We start from the raw sequence: 25788 nt of genomic DNA on the forward strand, positions 1-25788 counted from the left end.
ATTGCTCTGTAGTATAGTTTGAAGTCTGGTATCGCTATACCGCCTGATTCACTCTTCCTGCTTAGCATTGTTTTTGCTATTCTGGGTCTTTTATTATTCCATATGAATTTCATGATTCTTTTATCTATTTCTACAAGAAGTTCCATTGGGATTTTGATTGGCATTGCATTGAACTTATAGAGAACTTTTGGTAATATCGCCATTTTGATGATGTTAGTTCTACCTATCCATGAGCAGGGTATATTTTTCCATCTTCTAAGGTCTTCTTCTATATCTTTCTTTAGGGTTCTATAATTTTCATTATATAAATCTTTCACCTCTTTTGTTAGGTTGATTCCCAAGTATTTTATTTTTTGGGGGGATATTGTGAATGGAGTAGTTGTCCTCATTCCCGTTTCAGAGGATTTGTCACTGATATATAGGAATGCCTTTGATTTATGTGTGTTGATCTTATATCCTGCCACTTTGCTGAATTAATTTATTAGCTCTAATAGCTTCTTTGTAGACCCTTTTGGGTCTGCTAGGTATAGGATCATATCATCTGCAAATAGTGATAATTTAAGTTCTTCTTTTCCTATTTTTATGCCTTTAATTTCTTTTGTCTGTCTAATTGCTCTGGCCAGTGTTACGAGGACTATGTTGAACAGAAGTGGTGAGAGAGGGCATCCCTGTCTTGTACCAGATCTTAGAGGGAATGCCTTCAATTTTTCTCCATTCAGAATGATGCTGGCCTGTGGCTTATCGTAGATTGCTTTTACAATGTTGAGGTATGTTCCAGTTATCCCTAATTTTTCTAGAGTTTTGAACATAAAGGGATGCTGTACTTTGTCGAATGCTTTTTCTGCATCTATCGAGATGATCATATGGTTCTTATTTTTAAGTCTATTGATGTGGTGAATAACATTTATTGATTTCCGTATATTGAACCAGCCTTGCATCCCAGGGATGAATCCTACTTGATCATGATGTATAATTTTTTTGATATGTATTTGAATCCGATTCGCCAGAATTTTATTGAGGATTTTTGCGTCAAGATTCATTAGAGATATTGGTCTGTAGTTTTCTTTCTTTGAAGTGTCTTTGTCAGGTTTCGGAATCAGGGTGATGTTGGCCTCGTAGAATGAATTTGGAAGTTCTCCCTCTTTTTCTATTTCCTGAAATAGCTTGAACAGTATTGGTGTTAGTTCCTCTTTAAAGGTTTTGTAAAACTCTGCTGTATACCCATCCGGTCCTGGGCTTTTCTTAGTTGGTAATCTTTTGATGGTTTCTTCTATTTCCTCTATTGTTATTGGTCTGTTTAGGTTGTCTATATCCTCCTGACTCAATCTGGGCAGGTCATAAGACTTAAGGAATTTATCTATGCCTTCACTATCTTCTATTTTATTGGAGTATAAGGATTCAAAATAATTTCCGATTATCTTCTGTATTTCTGAAGTGTCTGTTGTGATATTACCTTTTTCATCCCGTATGTTAGTAATTTGAGTTCTCTCTCTTCTTCTCTTCGTTAGCATGGCTAAGGGTCTGTCAATTTTATTTATTTTTTCAAAGAACCAACTTTTAGTCCTGTCAATTTTTTCAATTGTTTCTTTTGTTTCAATTTCATTTATTTCAGCTCTGATTTTAATTATTTCTTGCCTTCTACTTCTTTTGCTGTTGTTTTGCTCTTCTTTTTCTAGGATTTTGAGATGAAGTATGAGATCATTTATTTGTTGGTTTTTTTCTTTTTTTGAGGAATGAACTCCAAGCAATGAATTTTCCTCTTAGAACTGCTTTCAATGTGTCCCATAGATTCCGATATGTTGTGTCTGTGTTTTCATTTAACTCTAGGAATTTTTTAATTTCCTCCTTGATGTCTTCTAAAACCCATTGATCATTCAGCAACCTATTGTTCATTCTCCAAGTGATGCTTGATTTTTCCTTCATTCTTTTATCGTTGATTTTCAGTTTTATTCCATTATGATCAGATAAGATGCATGGTATTATCTCTACCCCTTTATATTGTCTAAGAGTTGCCCTGTGACATAATATATGGTCTATTTTTGAGAAGGTTCCATGTGCTGCTGAGAAAAATGTGTAACTACTTGATTTGGGGTGGTATAGTCTATATATGTCAATTAAGTCTAGGCTGTTAATTGTGTTATTGAGTTCTATAGTTTCTTTATTTAACTTTTGTTTGTAAGATCTGTCCAGTGGTGAGAGAGGTGTGTTGAAGTCTCCCATGATTATTGTATGGTGGTCTATTAGACTCTTGAACTTGAGGAGAGTTTGCTTGATAAACACAGCTGCACCATTATTTGGGGCATATATATTTATGATTGTTATGTCTTGTTGGTGTATGGTTCCCTTGAGCAGTATGAAGTGTCCTTCTTTATCCCTTTTGATTAACTTTGGTTTGAAATCTATTTTATTAGATATGAGTATGGACACTCCTGCTTGCTTCCGCATTCCATATGAGTGGTATGATTTTTCCCAACCTTTCACCTTCAGTCTATGAATCTCTTTTTCTATCAGATGCGTCTCCTGTAGGCAGCATATTGTTGGGTCTTCTTTTGTGATCCATTCTACTAGCCTGTGTCTCTTAATTGGTGAATTTAAGCCATTAACATTTAGGGTTATTATTGAGATATGATTTGTTCTTCTAGCCATATTTGTTTATTGATGTTTCTAAACCTGATTTGTTATCCTCTTTGACTATTTTTCCCCCTTTACTGTCCTATCTCCCATTGTTGGTTTTCAGTGTTATTTTCCATTTCCTCTTCCTGTAATGTTTTGCCAAGGATTTTTTGAAGAGATGGTTTTCTAGCTGCAAATTCTTTTAACTTTTGTTTATCATGGAAGGTTTTAATTTCATCTTCTATCCTGAAGCTTAATTTCGCCGGATACACGATTCTTGGTTGGAACCCATTTTCTTTCAGTGTTTGAAATATGTTATTCCAGGATCTTCTAGCTTTCAGGGTCTGTGTTGAGAGATCAGCTGTTATCCTGATTGGTTTGCCCCTAAATGTAATCTGCTTTCTTTCTCTTGCAGCTTTTAAAATTCTCTCCTTATTCTGTATGTTGGACATCTTCATTATAATGTGTCTAGGTGTGGATCTCTTATGATTTTGCACATTCGGCGTCCTGTAGGCTTCTAGGATTTGTGATTCTGTCTCATTCTTCAAGTCTGGGAAGTTTTCTTGTATAATCTCACTGAATAGTCTGTTTATTCCTTTAGTTTGGAGCTCTGTGCCTTCCTGTATCCCAATGACTCTTAAATTTGGTCTTTTGATATTGTCCCATAATTCTTGGATGTTCTGCTCATGGTTTCTTAGCAGACTTGCTGAGCTGTCTATGTTCTTTTCCAGTTGAAATACTTTGTCTTCATTGTCTGATGTTCTCTCTTCTAAGTGATCTAATCTGCTGTTAGTATTCTCAATTGAGTTTTTAAGTTGGTTTAATGATTCCTGCATTTCCAGGATTTCAATTTGTTTGTTTTTTATTACCTCTATCTCCCTGTGAAATTGATCTTTTACTTCCTGGATTTGTTTGTCAATGTGATCTTTCATTGTCTGATTTTGCTGTCTCATGTCCTCCTTGAGACTCCAGATCATCTGAAGCATATATATCCTGTACTCTTTATCTGACATTCCATCTGTTGCAGCTATTACCTCTTCTAAAGTTGAGTTGACCTGCATTGCTTGTGGACCTTTCTTTCCTTGTCTTTTCATACTGCTCGCGTTTCTTCCTGCTTGGTGCAACTGTTGTGTTTTTGAAATTTACCTCCTATTTATTTATATTGCTCTTGTATAGTTGGGAAGTCTTCCTTGCAGGGCGGGTAGTGGCTGTGCTCCTCCCCTAATTAGGGTGGTCTGTCTACCACGCTAATTGGTCGAAGGTCTGCCCCCACTGCAGGCACTGGTGGCTGTTCTGCTCTGACCCCACTCCAATTGTGGTAACGTAACTACCACACCCTGGGGTCGTTGGTCCTGATCTGGATGTGGGTGGCGGCTCTGCTGTGCCCCCACTCCAATTGGTGTGACGTGTCTACCACGCTGGCAGACCTCTAGGCCGGTGGGTCGCAGTTCTGCACAGCCCCCACTCCCAATGGGGGTACCTGACTACCTCTCCAACGGGTCGCTGAGCCCCCTCCGGACCCGGGCGGCGACCCTGCTCCACCCCTACTACAACCAGTGTGACGCGACTGCCTCAGTGTTACGTGTCCACCACGTTGGCAAGCTACCTGGCCTGTCTTGCCAGTGGGTCGCTGGTCCTATTCTAAGCGTGGGCGGCTTCTCTCTTCAGCACCAGCTGCATTTGGGGTTTCATGGTACCACGCCGGCGGGTCACTTGGCCTGCTCTGGGCGCAGGTGGAAGCTCCACTCTGCCCCCACAGCACCCAGCAGGACCCTGGCCGAGAAGCAGTCACCGCCGGTTCCCTAGCCTTGGGCCAAAGCAGCTTAGGTAGCAAGAACCCGCCTTTCCGATCCAGATACACTCTCTCCGCTGGGAGCTGGCCCCAGCGAGCGACCCCCGGGGTTCCCCAGCCCCAGGCCAAAACTGTCCCGGGAGTCAGAACCCAGTCGCCCCAAGCTCAGCGCACGCTCCACTCGGAGCTCGCCTTCACAGGCAGTCTCCGCAGATTCCTCAGACCTGGGCCCGGTTAGCCCCGGGAACCCAAGTCCCGGGAACCCAAGGCCCGCTGCTCAGTGCCCGGCGCACGCCTTGCCAGGCACGAGCCTTCAAGGGTATTCTCCACAGGATCCCTAGTCCCGATCCTGAGCAAGAAATCTGTCTGCTAGACGCAGGCAAATACCAGCCTGAATTCACCTGTTCCGTAGCTGAATGAGCTGAGATCAGCAGAACAATGGGATGATTACATCATCTCTCCAAGATGGAGGCCGCCGTCCTCCGTGGTCAGACCGGTGACTGGAACCACCGCTTCTCTCCTCTGTCTCAAGCCGGAACTCCGCACCAAGCGCTGCCGATGTATCGCTGGCAGGAGCCCTCCGAATCCGTATCGCTGTTCTCCCTCTCCTCGCTGTTCTCCCGCTCCGGCTCCCTGCCGATCCCCAGCGCGCGCCGCAGCTCTAGGTTATTATTATTACTTTGCCAAACTCTCAACAGAAGATTCTTAATCTTTTCCCAATTTTATTGGGAGGTATTGCATTTGGCCATAGTAACACAGACATTTTTATTTGGCATGGCATTTAAGCCTTTCCACAAACCATAGAGCAGAGGGCTCATTCACAATATTTATTACATTGTCTTTTAGAGCATTTTAACTTAGCCCCATCCTTCCATCAGCACTTATATGACTATGAAGGATCTCTGAAGTAACTGAAGTCAAATATTAAGAAAGTCTGTTGTAAGTTCCACCAGGCGACCAGGACACTGGTTTCATTAAAGAGGTTCGTGGCATAGAAGTTAACTAGTGAGATCAAAATAAAACACACAGACTCAATTACCTTTTTCTATGACTAGGTCCAAGATGCTCTTACCTCTCTGGCTCACACCTCGAACCACCCAGTGGGGCAGCAAGGCTTACTCAGGGCTCGCAGGAAAGAGAGAGAGAGAGCATGCCAGGGAGTGGCCTTTTATTTGGGAACAAGAAATTCAGGGGAAAATTCCATCCAATGAAGGTCAAGGGGGGCAGCATTCCAAGGTCAAGGTCAGTGATTGGCCTCAGGGTCAGTGGTCAGTCACATCTCCACATGGACAGGCTCTCGCACCTGGAGAGGGTGGGGGAAGCTCTGACACAGTTTGGCCAGAATGCCTCACACCCAATCCGGGAGGTGCCCAATCACGTGCGAGAATGGCTACCCACAGTGTTTTAAGATATAGCCATAAAGGCTGTAACTGTGGAAGCTAGGAATAATATTTAAAGTAGTCACTTCAATGATGATGAGACCAGCAGCTTGCCTAGGTCTGGCTAATTGACATGCACCTGTTTCAAAGTCTGTACATTAACTTCAGCATATTATAGCTCTGAAATATTAGCTGGCAATAACTAGTGATTCAATAAGATAAGTTGTATTCTTACAAGCTACAGGATATTCATCATCTTTTCTCTTAATTCTCACATTTAAGGAGTCTATTAGGTTATCAGTAATGTAAATATTCTGAAGGTAGAAGTCAAACATCAAAACATCCTTTTAGGTGTCATCTTTCTGAGGGTTAGAGTTTCTAAGAATTACAGCATCCTCATGTAATTGTTCTTGTCCATTTTAGCAGACTAACCTAATATATCCATTATTTCTAGACATCTTGTGTTGTATTGACAAGACGTTTGCATAATCTATCCACTTAGAAAAGGTGTCAACTTTTATTGTAGAATGATTAAGACAATAATACATTGGTGGATATTTTATGTAAATAACTTGCCTGTATAGGAAAATTCTGTTTTAATAATCTTCATGACAATTGTCAAGATAGGTAGTCTAATTTCTAAGGACAAGCACAATTGGCTGGATTAGGTTTCTTATACACTGTCTTCTTCTCAAAAGATACTCCCAGACAGCCTGTTTACCATAGCATCAACATATAGGTATAATTGACCATTATAGTCAGTAGAATTAATCAAGTTTCACGGGTGGACTTTGCAGTCCACACTGCAAGATACATTAAAGGTGGACCTGAGAAATGGGTCCACACAAGTCTTTTCATAATTTTTACTTACCTGACAAACTCGTGAAGCTGTATGGCTAGAAACTCTGCAGTTGGAAATTTACCTTCCTGTGTCAGGTTTGTCAGTAATTTTCATGATGACTGGTTTAAACTCTACTTTGAAATCTGATTTAATTTACTGAATCAAGTTTAACAACAATGAGACTCTCAATATTACAATTAAGAAAAAAATTTTAAAATATTTTGTAAGATCCAGTGTGTGCCTCTCGGGTCCTGTCCCCTCCCTCCCTTTTTTAATTTAACAAAATTGGGTAAAGGTTTGGTTTAAGCCATTGTATCATCAGTTTAAGTTATAGATAATAGTAAAAGTATTTAAATGTTAAGAAAAGATTTACCTTTTATTGATTGAAAAATTTTGAATATTGAAAAATTACCATATAATCATGGATTATTATTATTATTATTATTATTATTATTATTATTGTAAATTTTCAAATAGATTACTTGATTCATCCTAACAATTTAGAAAGAGCCCTCAATCTCTTTTTGAGAGAAGGTCTCAAAATATCTCTATATTTCAGAATATTGTCCTTTAAATAGGTGTCTCTTAATTTATTTTAAAAAATATGATTAAGGTTACTTCCCAATGTAGGGAATAATATATAACTCCTACCATATTTTTATGGATAATAGGTCCAGTCAGAGAACTTATATAATAACAAGGAATTTCCAACAAGATTTGCAACTTCAATTTGGAGAACCTCAGCCCTAATAGAATGATCTCTCAAATCTCATAATTATCCAACAAACAAAAGTAATATGTAAGAACTAACAATGTCTTTGATTAATTTGATTGATTAATCAAATTTAGCATCCAAGGGGAATTGTCAAAATTGAGATCTAAGTCAGCAGTTAATATATTTAGTGTTTAATCAAGGATATGAATTTATTCACCAAAATTAATCCTTGGCTTAAATAGTAAGAATCATTAGACAGTAAAGACCTTCCTTAAGTAAGTTAAACTTAACATTTTAATAGGTCTTTATCATATCAAAATATGGAAAAAATCTTAGCTCATATCAGCACAGTAAAATCAGAAAAATAGCCTGGAATATCCTTGAATTAATCAGTTAAAAGTTTTGTAGTAAGTCCAGTACACATAAATCTCTTTTTTAATTGTTTTAACTTTCTATATCATCTGTCTTGATAATGATATAAAGATTTTCCTTTTTAGGAAAATACTTTTATCATCAAAATCCACAATATAACGACCTTTTCTTACTCAAAGATGATTCCTTTGTTTTTCTTAGGACCTCCAATGTGTGCTTCCTCTCTGGTGAAGCATCATTGTTTCCTTTTAGAATTTTTCCTGGTTATACTTTGAAATAATTTCTGAAAACCTTAGAATCTAACCAATTATTGTACCTTGATAAAAAATGTCTCAATGAAAATATAGTTAAAGCCTTTGGATATTTCTGTAGACAGAGTCGTATCTGTTATCATCTTATAAATGTTTGTACAATAACCTTGAGAATTAGAGATAACTTGAAGGTTGCATTTTTTTTTCTTGAAAGCAAATTTATAGTAAAATATATTTATCTCAAATATCTGTAACTAAAAGATAGAGCATCAGAGAAATGCATGTATAAATGGTATAAAGTATGAGTTTTCTGTTGAAGAAAACAATTAGATAAATATAAATTAACTAAACATTTAGACATTTTAATTATTTTATGGATTAATAAGTATAGGTTATCTAAACACCTGAAAAAGATATATTAAGAATAAGGGCATAACTTATAATTGTATTAACTTTATGTAACCACATGGTTCTTAAGATATTTGGATCTATTTCAATTTAATTTTTAACTAGGAGTGCACTCTTATATGTGATGTCATGTGATGTAGCTGAAATAAGATCCTTATGTATAAATTTGTTTTTGTAATTACATTGTTAGAAATGAAAAGAATAAGGATTTTTTTTTTGTCTATCACAAGAACATTGCTGGCTTTTGTTCCTGTGGCAAGCAAATGCATCCTCATAATCTCCAAAATTAAAAGCAAAATATAAAAAAGCATATGTTTGATATCTCTTATCAATAGAACATTGTGTTTCTCATAAGGTTGAATAACAGGAGGCTTGGTAGTAAACAGGGTTTCATGGCATTTCTCAAAGTGGTGCTGATATTGGGATCAACAAAAGTCTCATATTGACTTAAAGTACCAATATCTGGATATTCATCCAACCGAGGGCTCACAAAGTAGTCCCTTTTTTAAAAAAACGACAGCTATCACAACAGATGGGTAGACATACAAACAATATGAAAAGGCAAGGGAACCATCCCAAAAGCTTTAACAACCAATCCCATCAACTGATAATGCTTTAACAATTGATCCCATCAACACTGCAGTGGAGGATAATTTAGAGAGTTCATAGTTAAATTGTTGTATGAGCTAAAAGAAGATATATGGAGTGAGAGTAAAGAGAAAATATGGGAAGTAAAGTATCCCTTGAATAAAGAGATAGAGATTCTGAAAAAAAAAAGCTGAATGGAAATCCTGGAAATGAAAGACTCAATAAGCCACATTAAAAATTCAATGGAAAACACCACCAGCAGACTAAACCACTTTGAAGACAGGTTTGAGGCCTCAAAGACAAAGTAAATGATCTTGAAAATAAAGTGGACCATGAAGAAAGGATGTTCAGAGACCACAAAAAAAGCAACATCACACTAACTAGAGAAGAGCTGAAATCATTTTCTGTAAGGTTAGGAACAAAAGAACATGTGTATTCAATATGCTTTTGAAAGTACTGGCCATAGAAATAAGAGGTGACAAGAAAATACAAGGCATCCAAAGAGGAATGAAGGAAGTCTAAATATCCCTGTTTGCAGATGACATAATTTTATATACATAATCTCCCCTCATTATAAACATCTGGGCTGCAGGCAGCCCCTGATTTCCATGTCTCCTGGCTTCTCAAGGCTCCCATCAAGCTGGCTGCACATGGAGGTAACAGGAAGAGGCTCTCAAGAGACTAACTTCTTTGGGAAGGAAAGAGATGACCCCAATGTTGCTGAAACCAAAAAAATCAACCACAAAGTACAGAAGACATGTGGATCTTTCAGCATAATCAAAATAATAGCAATGATCAGGTAGCACTGTTGCCAAGTTTCAAGCTGTTATGAATATGAATAATGTGCTGATGCAAAAACCAAATGCTCAGAATCAACTGTAGAGCTTTGAGGTCAAGTCTGTGTTCCAAGTCCTTTATTCAACATGAATTTCTAATTTTTATTTTTTTAAACTGGGAAAAGCATGTGTTATAAAATTTAACCATCTTTATAATTTGTGTGTTTTCAATAATATTAAATACATTATTGTGCAGTAACCACCTCTGCCCACCTCTAGAAACTTTCTACTTGTAAAGCTGAAATTCTGAACCATTTGTGTACAAGGGTCCCCTCTTTGATCCATAGCCATGTTAACACTTGTTCTCTAGATTTCTTGCCAAGAGCCAGCCTAACAGGTGCTCAGTGACACCTCATTTTGGTTTTGAATCTGCATTCCCAGCCATTAGTGATGTTGAGGACCTTTTCATACCTATTGTAACCTGTACACTTCCTTTGGGAAAACGCCAAGGCAGGCCTTTTCCCCACTATTAGAGTCATTTTAACCCCTGTCAGATATGCTTTGTAAATATTTCCCCCACTTTGGACATTGCCCTTTCATTTTATGGATGGATTCCTCTGCTTTTTGTAGCCCTGCTTGTTTAGTTTTCTTCTGTTGCCCATCCTGTTGGTCTCATGTCCAAAAAATCATTGCTAGTACCCATATCAAGAGATTTCCCCTTGGTTTTCTTCTGAGAGTTTCAGGACTTGTATTTAAGTCTGTCTTCCATTTCAAGTTCCTTTCTGTGTATGGAACATAAAATAAGGGTCCAATTTCATCCTTCTGTGTGTGGGTGCCCAGTCTTTCCTTGCCCTCTCATGCACTTCTGGCCCCCTTGTCAAACATGACTTGACCCCATGTGTGGGTTGAAGTCTGGGCTCTCAGCTTGGCTCTGCTGGACTATGTGCCTGGTTTTGTCCCAGTGCCATGCTGTCTTGATATCCTAGCTTTTCATAGTTGAAATCAGCAAGTGTGATGCCTTGGAATTTTGTTCTCAATTTCCTTTGGCGTGTTACCTTTATATTCTGCAATTTTATTGAAATTATTAGTTCCAACACTTTTGTGTGACATCTTCAGGGTTTTCTACATATGTGTTATGTCTTCTGTAATGGGACATACTTTTATTTCTTCCTTCCCCATTTGGATGCCTCAATTTCATTTTCTTTCCTTATGCTTCTGGTCAGAACTTTCATTATATTGAATGGAAGGGAAAAGCAGGCATCTTGAACATTTTGCCAGTTTTACCTAACAAGCTTTCACTACTAAGTATGATGTTAGCTGTGGCTTTTCATGTAATATCTTTGTTGAGGTAGTTTCCTTCTAGTTCAACTTTGTTAACTGTAATTTTTTTTCTTCTTAAGAATCTTTTCAAACACTTCTTCTACTTTAGCAGAGATGATGATATTCCCCCTCTACTTCAGTCTGCTAATGTGGTTTATTGATTGATTGATGGTCACATGTTGAGCTATTTCTGTGTTCCTAGAATAAATTGTACTTGGTCACATTATACAGTCACTTTAATAAGCTGCTGAATTGCACTTGCTATCATTGTGAACATTTCCGCACCAGGATTCATAAGGGATAATGATCTAGAATTTCCTTCTCCTGTCAAGTCTATGCCTGGCTTCAGTGCCAGGTTATTGCTGCCCTCTAAGATGCATAACGTGTGTTTTCTTTGAATTTTGGAAAAGAAAGCTGGTAATGCTTATATAAACATTTTTAAAAATATTTTTTACCTGTTGATGGTACACAATACCTTTTTTATTTATTTTTATGTGGTGCTGATACAACCCAGGGCCTCACACATGCTCGATAAACACTCTGCCACTGAGCCACAATCCCAACCCTTATTTAAACATTTGATAGATTTTTGTTTTTTAAATATTTATTTTTGAGTTATATGTGGACACAATCTACTTTACTTTATGTGGTGCTGAGGATCAAATCTAGTGCCTCACGCATGTTAGGAGAGTGCTCTACTTCTGAGCCACAACCCCAACCCTGATACACTTCTTTAATGAAGTCATCTGGTTCCGAACCATCCATGTGGTTCAGAACCAACCATCTGGTTCACTTCATATTCTGGTCTAGAACTTTTCATTGGAAAGTTGTTTTGGATTATTAGTTTAATTTCCTTGTGAGTTTATGTATATTCTTTTTTAAATGATTTCTCAAGATTTAGTCTTTAGAAGGTGATGTGTTTCTTAGAATTTCATATTTACTACCAGTTATTCAATTTATTCGAATATACTTTTTCATAGTTTTCTCTAAAATATTTTTTGAGTCAAGGTCCATGTTGAACATGATGACCTTGAACTCCTGGGTTCAAGTGATCTGTCTGCCTTAGATTCCTGAGTAGCTATGACTGCAACCATCCCCACTGAGCACAGATAAATTTTTTATGAATGTAAAGTGAATAGTAATGTTCTCACTTTCATCATTAATAATTTGAGTCTTCCTCTTTATTATACACACAGATAAAGGACTTTCACTTTTGTTGATCTTTTTGAAAACCAGTTTTGGTTCACTAGATTTATATGCATGCTCAGTATGCATTCAGAGTTGTGATATTTTAAAAATGCTAGGCTCTAACAAAATTCTTCAGTGAAATTTTGTAGAACATTAACAGATTAATTTGTTTCTTATGTATCATCATAAAAATTGGAATAGCAAATCATAGAATGGAAACTTCAGAATGTGAACCAAGACCTTTGTAAATATTTATATGCTATAGATTATGGTATATAGCCACACATTGAAATGGAATAAATTATCAAATTCCTTTAAATATGCTCTCAAAGAGATCCAACATGGCGGCAGGCGGAGAGGCAGCGTTTTCAATACCCGCCCAGTGATGGGGTCATAAAGACGCATAGATAATGCTTAGATTCTACAATAAAGAATCTCCTAGCAAAATTCCACTGAAGAGAGACCAGCCAGGAGCTACTAGGATTTTTTTGAAGCGACAGATTGCCCCAGAGGAGCGAATCCCTGCCAGGAGACGCAGAGGTCCAGATCCGCCAGCCACAGTCCACGTGTTGCGGTGCGGCTGCCGGCCCATCTGCCAGCCCGTCTGCCAGCAGCAAATGTAACTGGGTCCCACTAGCCTCCGAGATGCAGCTTGGCTGGAAGAAGTCTTTAGCCAAGACTTAATGAAATATCGAGCTGGGAGCTGAAGCCAAACGGGGACGGACAAGTCCCACCCCTCCCTTTGGACACTCCTGCAAGGAGCCTGGGGCCCGCCATAGCAGAGAGGTGACATCATCGGAGTTCGGCCAGTGGAATTCCTTCCCAGCAGAATCCACTTTAGCAGGTGTGTGACTCCCTCCCCATCCAGATACAAGTAACCAGGAAACTTCATGGACCTCTCAGGGGTCGTGTCTGTAGGGAAGCAGAGGGGATCCCCGACCCCCAATCCCCCATATCACCAGCGGTGACGCCCAAGGTCTTAGCCGCCAGTTTACCACAGCACTGGGGCTTAAATGGACACGCGGTGGGGCTGCAAGTGTAACTAGATCTCTGGGGAACCGCTTCTGGTGAACAGGACCTGGCTGGCTGGCTGACAGGAGGAAGGCAGGTAAGGGCCAGAGAAGTGAAAAGGCTCTGGACTGACAAGTCTGAGAGACTCCCAGGAGATGCCTTACAGGGATTGCTATGGGCAGGTAGAGAGCAGAAGCTTTGCTCAGAGGGCACAGCTCTGCCTACTGGAAGAGAAGAAAATGGATCTCTAAGACTTCAATATTTTTTTTCTTCTTCTCTCTCTGTTCCTTTCTCCCCTTTTCCTTCTCTCTTTCTTTCCCATTTCAAGTTTATTGTTCTTTTCATTCTCCTCTAATCTATCTCTCTCTCCTTCTTTCTTTTTAAGAGCACCTTCATTCCCCTACCCCCAACTTTCATCCCAAGCATTACATATTCCATTATGTGTAATTGTCTAAATGCAAATAGGTGAATGTCTCGAGGCTGTCTATAGGGCTCCTAAATACCTAGCTACTACCAACACCCTGATCCAATTGCCTGTTAGTATCCACCTTCAGTAGAGCAATCTTCTAAAGTAGCCAAGACATACTAACCCTCGTACCATCATAGCACCTAACATAAACATATACTCCTAAGAACAAACAATAAATCACTATATGCATACAGAACCTGGAAGCCTTTCATGAATTGAATGAATCAGCTTTAAAGTACAATAAAGCCCAACATTTCTAGACATAATCTCCCACCACAAAGGAGAGACAACAGAGATATACAAAGCCAAAACAAATGTATAGGAGAAAGCAGATACAAAGCAGTCAAACAGAGCTGGAAAGTAACCTGAACAACATGAAAAAAAAACAAAGGAAAAAAGGACTACAAACAATGCAGGACAACTTAAATCTACAGGAAGACCTAGAAGCATCAGAAACATGGACAGGGAAAGAAATCAAGGCATACCTAACTCAGATGGAACGGAATATTAGAGAAGACATGAGACAGCAAGTCCAAGCATTGAAAGTATATTTTGAAAACGAACTAAACAAACAAATTCAAACTGCAAAGAATGAGCTTTACCAGGAGATAGAGATTTTTTTTTACAAAAACAAACAGTAATCCTAGAAATGCAGGAAACCATAAACCAGATTAAAAACTCTAACGAGAATATTACAAATAGACTAGATCAAGTAGAAATCAGAACATCAGACAATGAAGACAAAGTTTATCAACTTGAAAAGAATATAGTCAACACAGAAAAGATGCTTAAATCTCATGAGCAATCTACCCAAGAGATATGGAACCTAATAAAAAAAACAAATTTGAGAGTCATTGGGATAGAAGAAGGCACAGAGGTTCAAACCAAAGAAATGGACAACTTATTAAATGAAATAATCCTAGAAAACTTCCCAGAGATGAAAGATGGAATGGATTGCCAAATCCTGGAAGCCTACAGGACCCCAAACATCCAAAACCATAATAGACCAACTCCAAGACATATAATTATGAAGATAGATAACATACAGAACAAGGAGAGAATATTAAAAGCTACAAGAGAAAGGAGGCAGATTACATTCAGGGGTAAACCAATTAGATTAACGACTGATTTTTCATCACAGACTTTGAAAGCGAGAAGATCCTGGAACAACGTATTTCAAATGCTGAAAAATAATGGATTCCAACCAAGAATACTGTATCCAGCAAAATTAAGCTTCAGATGTGACAATGAAATTAAAATCTTTCATGATAAACAAAAGCTAAAAGAATTTGCACCCAGAAAACCAGCACTGCAAAGCATTTTGAGCAAAATACTACAAGAAGAGGAATTAAGAAATAGTGCCCAAAACTAACAGTGGGAGGTAACTCAGTAAAGGGGGAGAAAAATAACCAAAGAGGAAAAACTAGCCAAAAAAAATTTAAATAAATAAATAAACATGACTGGAAGTACAAACCATATTTCAATTGTAACCTTAAATGTTAATGGCTTAAATTCACCAATCAAGAGTAACCTGGATTAAAAAAACAAATCCAACAATATGCTGCCTTCAGGAGACTCATATGATAGGAAAAGAAAAACACAGGCTGAAGGTGAAAGGTTGGGAAAAATCATACCACTCACATGGCCCTTGGAAACAAGCAGGAGTGGCCACACTCATATCGAATAAAATCAACTTCAAACCTAAGTTAATCAAAAGGGATAAAGAAGGACAATATATACTGTTAAAAGGAACCATCCACCATCAAGACATAACAATTATCAATTTGTATACACCAAACAATGGTACTGCAACGTTCATAAAACAAACTCTCCTCAAGTTCAAGAGTCAAATAGACCACAACACAATAATTATGGGGGACTTCAACATACCGCTCTCGCCATTGGACAGATCCTCTAGACAAAAGCTGAACAAAGAAAATATAAAACTCAATAACGCAATCAATAACCTAGACTTAACCAACATATATAGAATATATCAACCATCATCAAGTGGGTACATGTTCTTCTCAGCAGCACATGGATCCTACTCAAAGAGAGACCATATATTATGCCTTAGGGCGATTCTCAGTAAATATAAAGGTGTGGAGATAATACCATGCACCATATCTGATCATAATGGAATGAAACTGGAAATCAATGATAAAAGAAGAAAGGAAAAATCCTACATCACATGGAAAATGAACAATATGTTACTGAATGATCAATGGGTTACAGAAGACATAAAGGAGGAAATAAAAAAAATTCTTAGAGACAAATGACAATACAGACACAACATACCGGAATCTATGAGACACAATGAAAGCAGTTTTAAGAGGGAAATTCATTTCTTGGAGTTCTTTCCTCAAAAAAAGAAAAAAACAACAAATAAATGAACTCACACTACACCTCAAAAACCTAGAAAAGGAAGAGCAAAACAACAGCAAATGTAGTAGAAGACAAGAAATAATTAAAATTAGAGCAGAAATCAATGAAATTGAAACAAAAAAACATTGAAAAAATTGAAAAAACTAAAAGGTGGTTCTTGGAAAAAATAAATAAGATCGACAGGCCCTTAGCCATGCTAACGAAGAGAAGAAGAGAGAGAACTCAAATTACTAACATACGGAATGAAAAAGGCAATATCACAACAGACACTACAGAAATACAGAAGATAATTAGAAAGTATTTTAAAACCCTATATTCCAATAAAATAGAGGATAACGAAGATATCGATAAATTTCTTAAATCATACGATCTGCCCAGATTGTGTCAGGAAGACACACACAATTTAAAGAGACCAATAACAAAAGAAGAAACAGAAGAAGACATCAAAAGACTACCAACCAAAAAAAGCCCTGGACCAGATGGGTATACAGCAGAGTTCTACAAAATCTTCAAAGAAGAATTAATACCAATACTTTTCAAGCTATTTCAAGAAATAGAAAAAGAAGGAGTTCTTCCAAATTCATTCTATGAGGCCAACATCACCCTGATCCCGAAACCAGACAAAGACATTTCAAAGAAAGAAAACTACAGACCAATATCTCTAATGAACTTGGATGCAAAAATTCTCAATAAAATCCTGGCGAATCGAAAACAAAAGCATATCAAAAAAAATGTGCATCATGATCAAGTAGGATTCATCCCTGGGATGCAAGGCTGGTTCAATATACGGAAATTAATAAATGTAATCCACCACATCAATAGACTTAAAGACAAGAACCATATGATAGATGCAGAAAAAGCATTCGACAAAGTACAGCATCCCTTTATGTTCAAAACACTAGAAAAACTAGGGATAACAGGAACTTACCTCAACATGGTAAAAGCTATATATGCTAAACCTCAGGCTAGCATCATCCTAAATGGAGAAAAACTGAAGGCATTCTCTCTAAAATCTGGAACAAGACAGAAATGCCCTCTATCACCATTTCTATTCAATTTAGTTCTTGAAATACTAGCCAGAGCAATTAGACAGACAAAAGAAATTAAAGGCATAAAAATAGGAAAAGAAGAACTTAAATTATCACTATTTGCAGATGACATGATAATATATTTAACAGACCCAAAAGGGTCTACAAAGAAACTGCTAGAGTTAATAAATGAATTCAGCAAAGTGGAAGGATATAAAATCAACATGCATAAATCAAAGGCATTCCTGTATATCAGCAACAAAACTTCTGAAATGGAAATGAGGAAACCACTCCATTCACAATATCCTCAAAGAAAATAAGATACTTGGGAATCAACCTAACAAAAGAGGTGAAAGATTTATACAATGAAAACTACAGAACCCTAAAGAGAGAGATAGAAGATCTTAGAAGATGGACAAATGTACCCTGTTCATAGATAGGCAGAACTAACATCATCAAAATGGCGATATTACCCAAAGTTCTCCACAGGTTTAATGCGATGCAAATCAAAATCCCAACGGCATTTCTTGTAGAAATAAAGCAATCATGAAATTCATATGGAAAAACAAAAGACCCAGAATAGCAAAAGCAATTCTAAGTAGGAAGTGTGAATCTGGAGGTATAGCGATACCAGAGTTCAAACTGTACTACAAAGCGATAGTAACAAAAACAGCGTGGTACTGGTACCAAAACAGGCAGGTGGACCAATGGTACAGAATAGAGGACACAGAAACCAATCCACAAAAGTACAACTTTCTTATATTTGATAAAGGGGCTAAAAGCATGCAATGGAGGAAGGATAGCATCTTCAACAAATGGTGCTGGGAAAATTGGAAATCCATATGCAACAAAATGAAACTGAATCCCTTTCTCTCACCATGCACAAAAGTTAACTCAAAATGGATCAAGGACCTAGATATCAAATCAGAGACACTGCGTCTGATAGAAGAAAAAGTTGGCTACGATCTACATACTGTGGGGTTGGGCTCCAAATTCCTTAATAGGACGCCCATAGCCCAAGAGTTAATAACAAGAATAAACAAATGGGACTTACTTAAACTAAAAAGTTTTTTCTCAGCAAGAGAAACAATAAGAGAGGTAAATAGAGAGCCTACATCCTGGGAACAAATTTTTACCCCTCACACTTCAGATAGAGCCCTAATATCCAGAATATACAAAGAACTCAAAAAATTAAACAATAAAATAAGAACCCAATCAACAAGTGGGCCAAGGACCCGAACAGACACTTCACAGAGGAAGACATACAATCAATCAACAAGTACATGAAAAACTGCTCACCATCTCTAGCAATCAGAGAAATGCAAATCAAAACCACCCTAAGATACCATCTCACTCCAGTAAGATTGGCAGCCATTATGAAGTCAAACAACAAGTGTTGGCGAGGATGTGGGGGAAAGGGTACACTTGTACACTGCTGGTGGGACTGCAAATTGGTGAGGCCAATTTGGAAAGCAGTATGGAGATTCCTGGGAAAGCTGGGAATGGATCCACCATTTGACCCAGCTATCGCCCTTCTCAGACTATTCCCTGAGGATCTTAAAAGAGCGTACTATAGAGATACTGCCACATCAATGACCATAGCGGCACAATTCACAATAGCTAGACTGTGTAACCAATCTAGATGCCCTTCAATAGATGAATGGATAAAAAAAATGTGGCATCTATACACAATGGAGTATTACTCGGCACTAAAAAAATGACAAAATCATATAATTTGCAGGGAAATGGATGGCATTAGAACAGATTATGCTAAGCGAGGCTAGCCAATCCTTAAAAAACAAATGCCAAATATCTTCTTTGATATAAAGAGAGCAACTAAGAAAAGAACAGGGAGGAAGAGCATGAGGAAAAGATTAACATTAAACAGAGACGAGTGGGGGGAAAGAAAGGGAGAGAGAAGGGAAATTGCATGGAAATGAAGGGAGACCCTCAATGTTACACAAAATTACATATAAGAGGTTGTGAGGGCAAATGGGGGGGGACAAGGGAGAGAATTGAACAACAGCAGATGAGGTAGAGAGGGAAGATAGGAGGGGAGTGGAGGGGGGATAGTAGGGGATAGGAAAGGCAGCAGAATACAACTGTCACTAATATGGCATTATGTAAAAATTGTGAATGTGTAACTGATGTGATTCTGCAATTTGTATTTGGGGTAAAAATGGGAGTTCATAACTCACTTGAATCAAATGTATGAAAGATGATATGTCATGAGCTTTGTAATGTTTTGAACAACCAATTAAAAAATAAATATGCTCTCAATGTATGCTTTGAAATAAATGACACAATATACATGTATTAAATTTCTTCTTTCACATCATTTGTTGGCATTTTTACAACTCCTGATGTAAAGATTAAAAATGCAATGGAGCAAGAAGTGCTTCCATAGAAAATAGAAAGTTCCTTTTCTCTTTCAGATGCAAGTGTGAGTTTTTGTCTGCCACAAAACTTGTTGTGTCTATGTGGTCATTACAATGTTTAATTCCACAGGCCACAATCCTTTGGACCGTAAAGTAGGGCCCAAATTTATTTCACTGTCTTGCTGTTGAATACACTAAGAACATCTACTGAAAAGTAGGAAAAAAACTTTGATGTGAAATAAAAATTTCATTGTACTTTAGACTTCAGAGTATTTTTTTTTCATAGAGAGGTTTTAATTTGCATGAATATGAAGAATATTATATGTATTTGCATATTAGATTTGATTTTTAAAAAATAATAGTTTTTAAAAAACTGATGTGTTTGCCTTTTGTTGTGCAGGATTAACATTCCAGAAACTCCATATTCATTTACTTGTTAATTGCATTGACAGATATTGTTATAAATGTGCCTTGGAAATGCTGGGCTACAGTAGTTAGAAATGAAAATGGGTACTTGTTAATGGTTATTTAGTATTTGCCTTCAAACATATTTTGATTCTCATTATTTAATAATATGCAGTAATCTATATATTCATGTCCTGTAACTACTAAGCATTCTCTCATTTCTATCTATTATAAATAATTTTAATTTACACGGCTCTCTTCTATTTTGGGGGATAGAATAAATTTAAAAATAACAACATATTACAACTATTTATACATGATGGTAGAAGGCCTTTTTGACACATCATACATAGATGGAGTAAAATTTCTCATTCTTCTGGTTGTACATGACAGAGTTATACCAGTTGTATAATTATACATGCACATAGAGTAATACTGTTGCTGTTTTTAATAGGCTTCATTTGTTGGAGAAGTTTTAGGTGCACCTCAAAATTGGGTAGAGATTTCCTGTACATCTCTTAGCTACCACCGGCTCCCAGTTGTCCACATCCCCCACCAAAGTGATATATTTCTTACAACAAACAAACATACATTCACTTATTTTTATCACCCAATGAATCCTGCATTCACTGGGTTTGGACAAATGTATGATGATATATACCCATTATTATTGTATCCTAAAAAACAGTTTAACTGCCCCCAAAATCCTGTGCCTCACAGATTCATCCCTCCCTCTCCTAATCCCTGGCAATCACTGATGCTTTCCTTGTCCCTATACCTTTGCCTTTGACAGAATGTCATATATCAGGGAACATATACCATGTATCTGTTCACATTTTACATACAGCTTGGATGAATTTGTAGATTTTTATATCACATTTAATCCAAGTAGCTTGTGAATTAACTAGTGAAAAATTAGACTTTATGACTCATATAAATTCTGTATATGTTTGTTCCTAATCATAATTTATGAATTTATGGGGTAATCTCTTATGGTTTTGTAAAGGCATTGAAGTATTATTGTCAAGAAGATGAGAAATATTTAACAGCTCATGAATCAGACAGTTTTTTATTACAAAGTGAAACATAAGTGATTGTTATCAGTTTACTTCAAGGGTCAACACATCAGTGGGCCATAGGGGCCTCACATATTTATAAAACCTGAGTAGGGGTGTGATTGTGAAGTTGTTTTCCATGAGAGAAACATGTGACTCAGTAGACTAAGTAAAGCAGATTGTCCTGCCCATCAGGAGGGGCCTCATCCAATCAGTTGAAGTCTTGGATAGAGAAAAACACTGAGTAAGGGTGAACTGCTCTGCTCCTGCCCAACTGCCATTGAGCCATGATGTGTATTTCATCTTCCTTCAGATGTGAACTGGAACATCACTTCCTGGGTATCAACCAACCACCTTTTCACCTCAACTACACTATTGGCTTTCTAGTGTTCAGGCCTTTAGGATCAGGCTGGAATTCCACCACTGGCTCTCCTGAGACACCAGCTTGCTGAAGACAGATCTTGGAACTCATCAGCTTTCAAGATCACATGAGCCAGTCCAGAGTCTGTTTCTCTTCCTGCTGGGAAACACCATAGTGTCCCAGGGATACAGAATTGCTAGTTGTGGGCAAGGCCTTCTCTTCTGGGAATCTGTCCCATAGCCAGAGGCACGATCCTCCCCCCCACCTCCCTCACAGACAGGACAGTTCTTACCTACACCTTGCACCTCACAGGGTGCAAATTCAACAAGCCTGGAGACAGCCCATCTGTGTGTTGCTACAGCCCCCTACCATGCACCCAGGTGACCAACTCAAGCAATCACAGTGGGAAACCTACTTGTCAATTCAAATTATGTCCCAATCCTGGACGGAGGGTCTTCTGGTAAACAATGGCAACTCTGACTTCAATGCACCTTTCACATTCCCTAGTGATTTCTATGGGTTGTGCCCCATAGAGGCACTCCCTAAATAGACCAGCTTTCCTTTGCCCCTCTGCCTCAAGATTAGGGCAGGCAACTGAGCCTGACTCCCATCAGTCAGCATGAAAACCAAATGCAGAGCAAACATGTTATTCAACCTACAAAGTTGATCTGCTTTTACCTTTTCTTAGTTTCACTGCATGTGTGCTGCAGTCACCCAGAAACCAACCAGATCTTTGTCAATCACTAGCTGTTCAAAGGGAAGAGTCCAAGTGGGGATAGAATCCCACAATTCCACAGGTTGCTCTAAAGTCAGTCCTAGGGAAAAGACCAAACTGCTCAGGAATATGTCAACTAACACTGTATCTCCTGAGAGTAGGTTTCTGCACAAGCCTTTTCATTTATTATCAGCCCTCCCCATTAAACCATGCCTCCAACATCACCTAAGCCATCATGCATATTTTGTGTTTCAGGGATATTTTCTGTTATTCAGTTACAGGGGCATTTGCAACTAATGGCAAGGGAGTAATTGCCCTTTGAATGAATGCTCTCTGGTCAAACTTCTATCAGTTATCATTGGGAGGTGCTCACAGGTTTTTGTGCAAGCACTGGGTTACACTTTACCCAGCACAATGTTATAAAGTATCTGTCCATTCTAGTACTCCAGCTTCTATCCTATGATCTTCAAATCCCATTCCCTGTGTGGGCTCAAGCAATCATCTTGTTCAAATTTAGAATGTCCAATTAATATTGCACTTTACTAGAGATAACAGGAACATATCTTAAGATCATGAAAGCTACCTGTGCTAAGCTCCAGGCCAACATCATTATAAATGCAGAAAAATTGAAAGCATTTGCTCTGAAAACTAAAACAAGAAAAGAATGCCCTCTTCCACCATTTCTATTTAACATAGTTCTTGAAACACTGGCCAGAACAATTAGACATACAAAAGAAATTAAGGGATACAGAACTCAAATTAGCACTATTTCTCAACAATATGATTCTATCCCTAGAAGATCCAAAAATTCCACCAGAAAACTTCTAGAACTCATAAATGAATTAGGCACAATAGCAGGATACAAAATAAACATCCATAACTTAAAGGGATTCCTGTATGTTTGTGACAAATCCTCTGAAAGGGAAATGAGAAAACTACACCATTTACAATAGCCTCAAAAAATTTAAAATACTTGGCAATCAACCTCTACAATGAAAACTACAGAATGCTAAAGAAAAAAATTAAATAAGACCCTAGAATACAGAAATATCTTCCTTGTTCCTGAATAGCCAGAATTAATATTGTCAAAATGACCGTACTACCAAAAGCACTATACAAACTTAATGCTTAATTCCAATCAAAATTCCAATGGCATTCCTCATAGAAATAGTAAAAGTAGTCATGATATTCATCTGGAAAAAGAAGAGATGCAGAAAAGCTAATAAAGCAATCCTTAGCAAGAAGACTGAAGCAGATGGCATCAGTATACAAGGTCTTAACTATACTACAGAGCAATAGTAACAAAAACAGCATGGTATTGGTACCAAAACAGGCTGGTAGACCAATGGTATAGAATAGAAGACACAGAGACTAACCCACAAAATTACAATTATCTTATATTAGACAAAGGTGCCAAAAACATGAACTGGAGAAAAGATAGCCTCTTCAATAAATGGTGCTGGGAAAACTGGAAATCCATATGCAACAAAATGAAAATAAACCCCTATCTCTCACCATTCTCAAAACTCAACTCAAAGTGGATCAAGGACCTAGGAATTAAACTAGGAACTCTGCATCTAACAGAAGAAAAAGTAGGCTCAAATCTCTATCATGTCGTATTCTTAATAAGACTCCCATAGCACAAGAATTAAAATCAAGAATCAAAAATGGGATGGATTCAAACTAAAAAGCTTCTTCTCAGCAAAAGAAACAATCAGTGAGGTAAATAAAAAGCCTACTTCTTGGGAGCAAATATTTACCACTCATATATCAGATAGAGCACTAATCTCTATTATACTTAAATAACTCAGAAAGCTAAACACCACAAAACAAATAACCCAATCAGTAAATGGCCCAAGGAACTGAATAGACACTTCTTAAGAGAGTATAGACAATCAACAAACACATGAAAACATGTTCAACATCTCACACAATTAGAGAAATGCAAATCAAAACTACTCTAAGATTTCATCTCACTCCAGTCAGAATGGCAGCTATTAAGAATACAAACAACAGTTAAGTGTTGGTGATAATGTGAGGGAAAATGCCCACTCACACATTGCTGGTGGGATGGCAATTTGGTGCAGCCAATCTGGAAAGCAATATAGAGATTCCTTGGAAAACTAGGAATGGAACCACCATTTGACCCAGCTGTCCCAGTCCTTGATCTATACCCAAAGGACTTTTTTTAAAAACAGCATACTACATGGACACAGCCACATCATTGTTTATAGCAGCACAACTCACAATAGCTAAACTGTGGAACCAACCGAGATGCCCTTCAGTAGATGAATGGACAAAGAAACTGTGGTATATATACACAATGGAATATTACTCAGCAGTAAAAGAGAACAAAATCATGGCATTTGCAGGCAAATAAATGGAGTTGGAGATTATAATGCTAAATGAATTTAGCAAATCTCCCCAAAAAACAAATGCTGACTATTCTCTCTGACATAGGGAGGCTGATTCATGTTGCGGTTGGGAGGGGGAACATGGGAGGATTAGATGAACTCTAGATAGGGCAAAGGAATAGGAGGGAAAGGGAGAAGGCACAGGGGTACAAAAGACAGTGGAATGAGATGGACATCATTAATCTAAGTCCATGTATAAGGACATGAATGGTGTGAATATACTTTGTACACAACCAGAGATATGACAAATTGTGCTCTATATGTGTAACTTGAATTGTAATGCATTCTGTTGTCATATATAAGAAATGAGAAGAATTTTTTAAAAAGACTATACTTACCAGCTTCTGTTGTACAACACTAGTTAAAAAAAATTCCTCAAACAGTATCTATCTCCATAAAACACTCAGTTCAATGAATCACAATATTCTCATGAAGAATTTAAAACATTTGTTTTCATCCACAATTTTCCTTTAATTCTACCAAACCTTGCAGATTTCTATCCTCTAAAGCTAAGTATTCCCTAATTAAGTATTCCCCAGTGGGTTTGGTGCATGTGGATCCTGTGTGAAAGAGTCCCAGAAATATCTATTCTCAATCTTTGGACCATTTTTTCACTCTTTTGTGTACATAAGAGACCTTCTCCTTTCCATCAGGCCTTGTACTGATCAGATGGTGGGACTATTTCCCCAGGAAACTCAAGGTCAAGTTTTCTGGATTCAAACCAACTAGGTTGGACAAAGTAGATTCTTTCTTGGGACAATCTGGGAGATCTTAGGCCACACACCTTCTAGGAGTCTTGTACTAAGCTTTACTATTTACTCCATCAATATCTGATTTCTTCATCCCATTTATTAAGAACTGTTTAAAGCCTGTTGTTATGATTCTCTCCTTGACTCTCTTGACTCTACTCTGTCCTTGCTTGTTTTCTTGGGAATTTTCCTAGCCTTCTTCTGTCTGTGAAGAAGGCTAGGAAAAAAACTATGCTGAAACTGTGAAGTAATCATCTTTCCCCAAAGGGGTTCTCAGTTAAAGGCTAGAGTTTGCTTGGGTCACCATATAAACTTGGTCCATACCTTTATTCCACTGAAGACATGACAAGTATCAATAACCAAAGCATTTTATATTTAACTCTTGTTCCTTTGCATTTCATTATGCATCCAGCAGGCCAACCTCAGGTGTTGGATTTGTCAAAAGCTACTTATCTATGGAAGGACTAAATAGAGACCTACTGGGAACAGTAGAGGAAATTGTAATTTACCAACTCAGAACTTCAAAAACAGAGCAATTAATAAGGAAAATAAGTAGCTATAGCAACCTTTCATTC

General features: G+C 37.7%; 1 long non-coding RNA gene across 3 annotated transcripts in view; it reads right to left on the minus strand.

The window, feature by feature from the left end:
* The window catches only part of LOC144376197 (uncharacterized), a 57949-nt gene that overhangs the window by 15955 nt on the left and 16206 nt on the right, over positions 1-25788 (minus strand). The window contains exon 4 of one of the 3 annotated variants that reach the window (XR_013436404.1): positions 8399-11253. The exons of the other annotated variants lie outside the window; for them this stretch is intronic. This is a non-coding gene — a long non-coding RNA (uncharacterized LOC144376197). Of the gene's footprint in view, positions 1-8398; positions 11254-25788 lie in introns of those variants that run through there. 3 annotated transcript variants of the gene reach the window in all.

This window comes from Ictidomys tridecemlineatus, chromosome 3 (assembly GCF_052094955.1).
Source record: "Ictidomys tridecemlineatus isolate mIctTri1 chromosome 3, mIctTri1.hap1, whole genome shotgun sequence".
NCBI lineage: Eukaryota > Metazoa > Chordata > Mammalia > Rodentia > Sciuridae > Ictidomys > Ictidomys tridecemlineatus.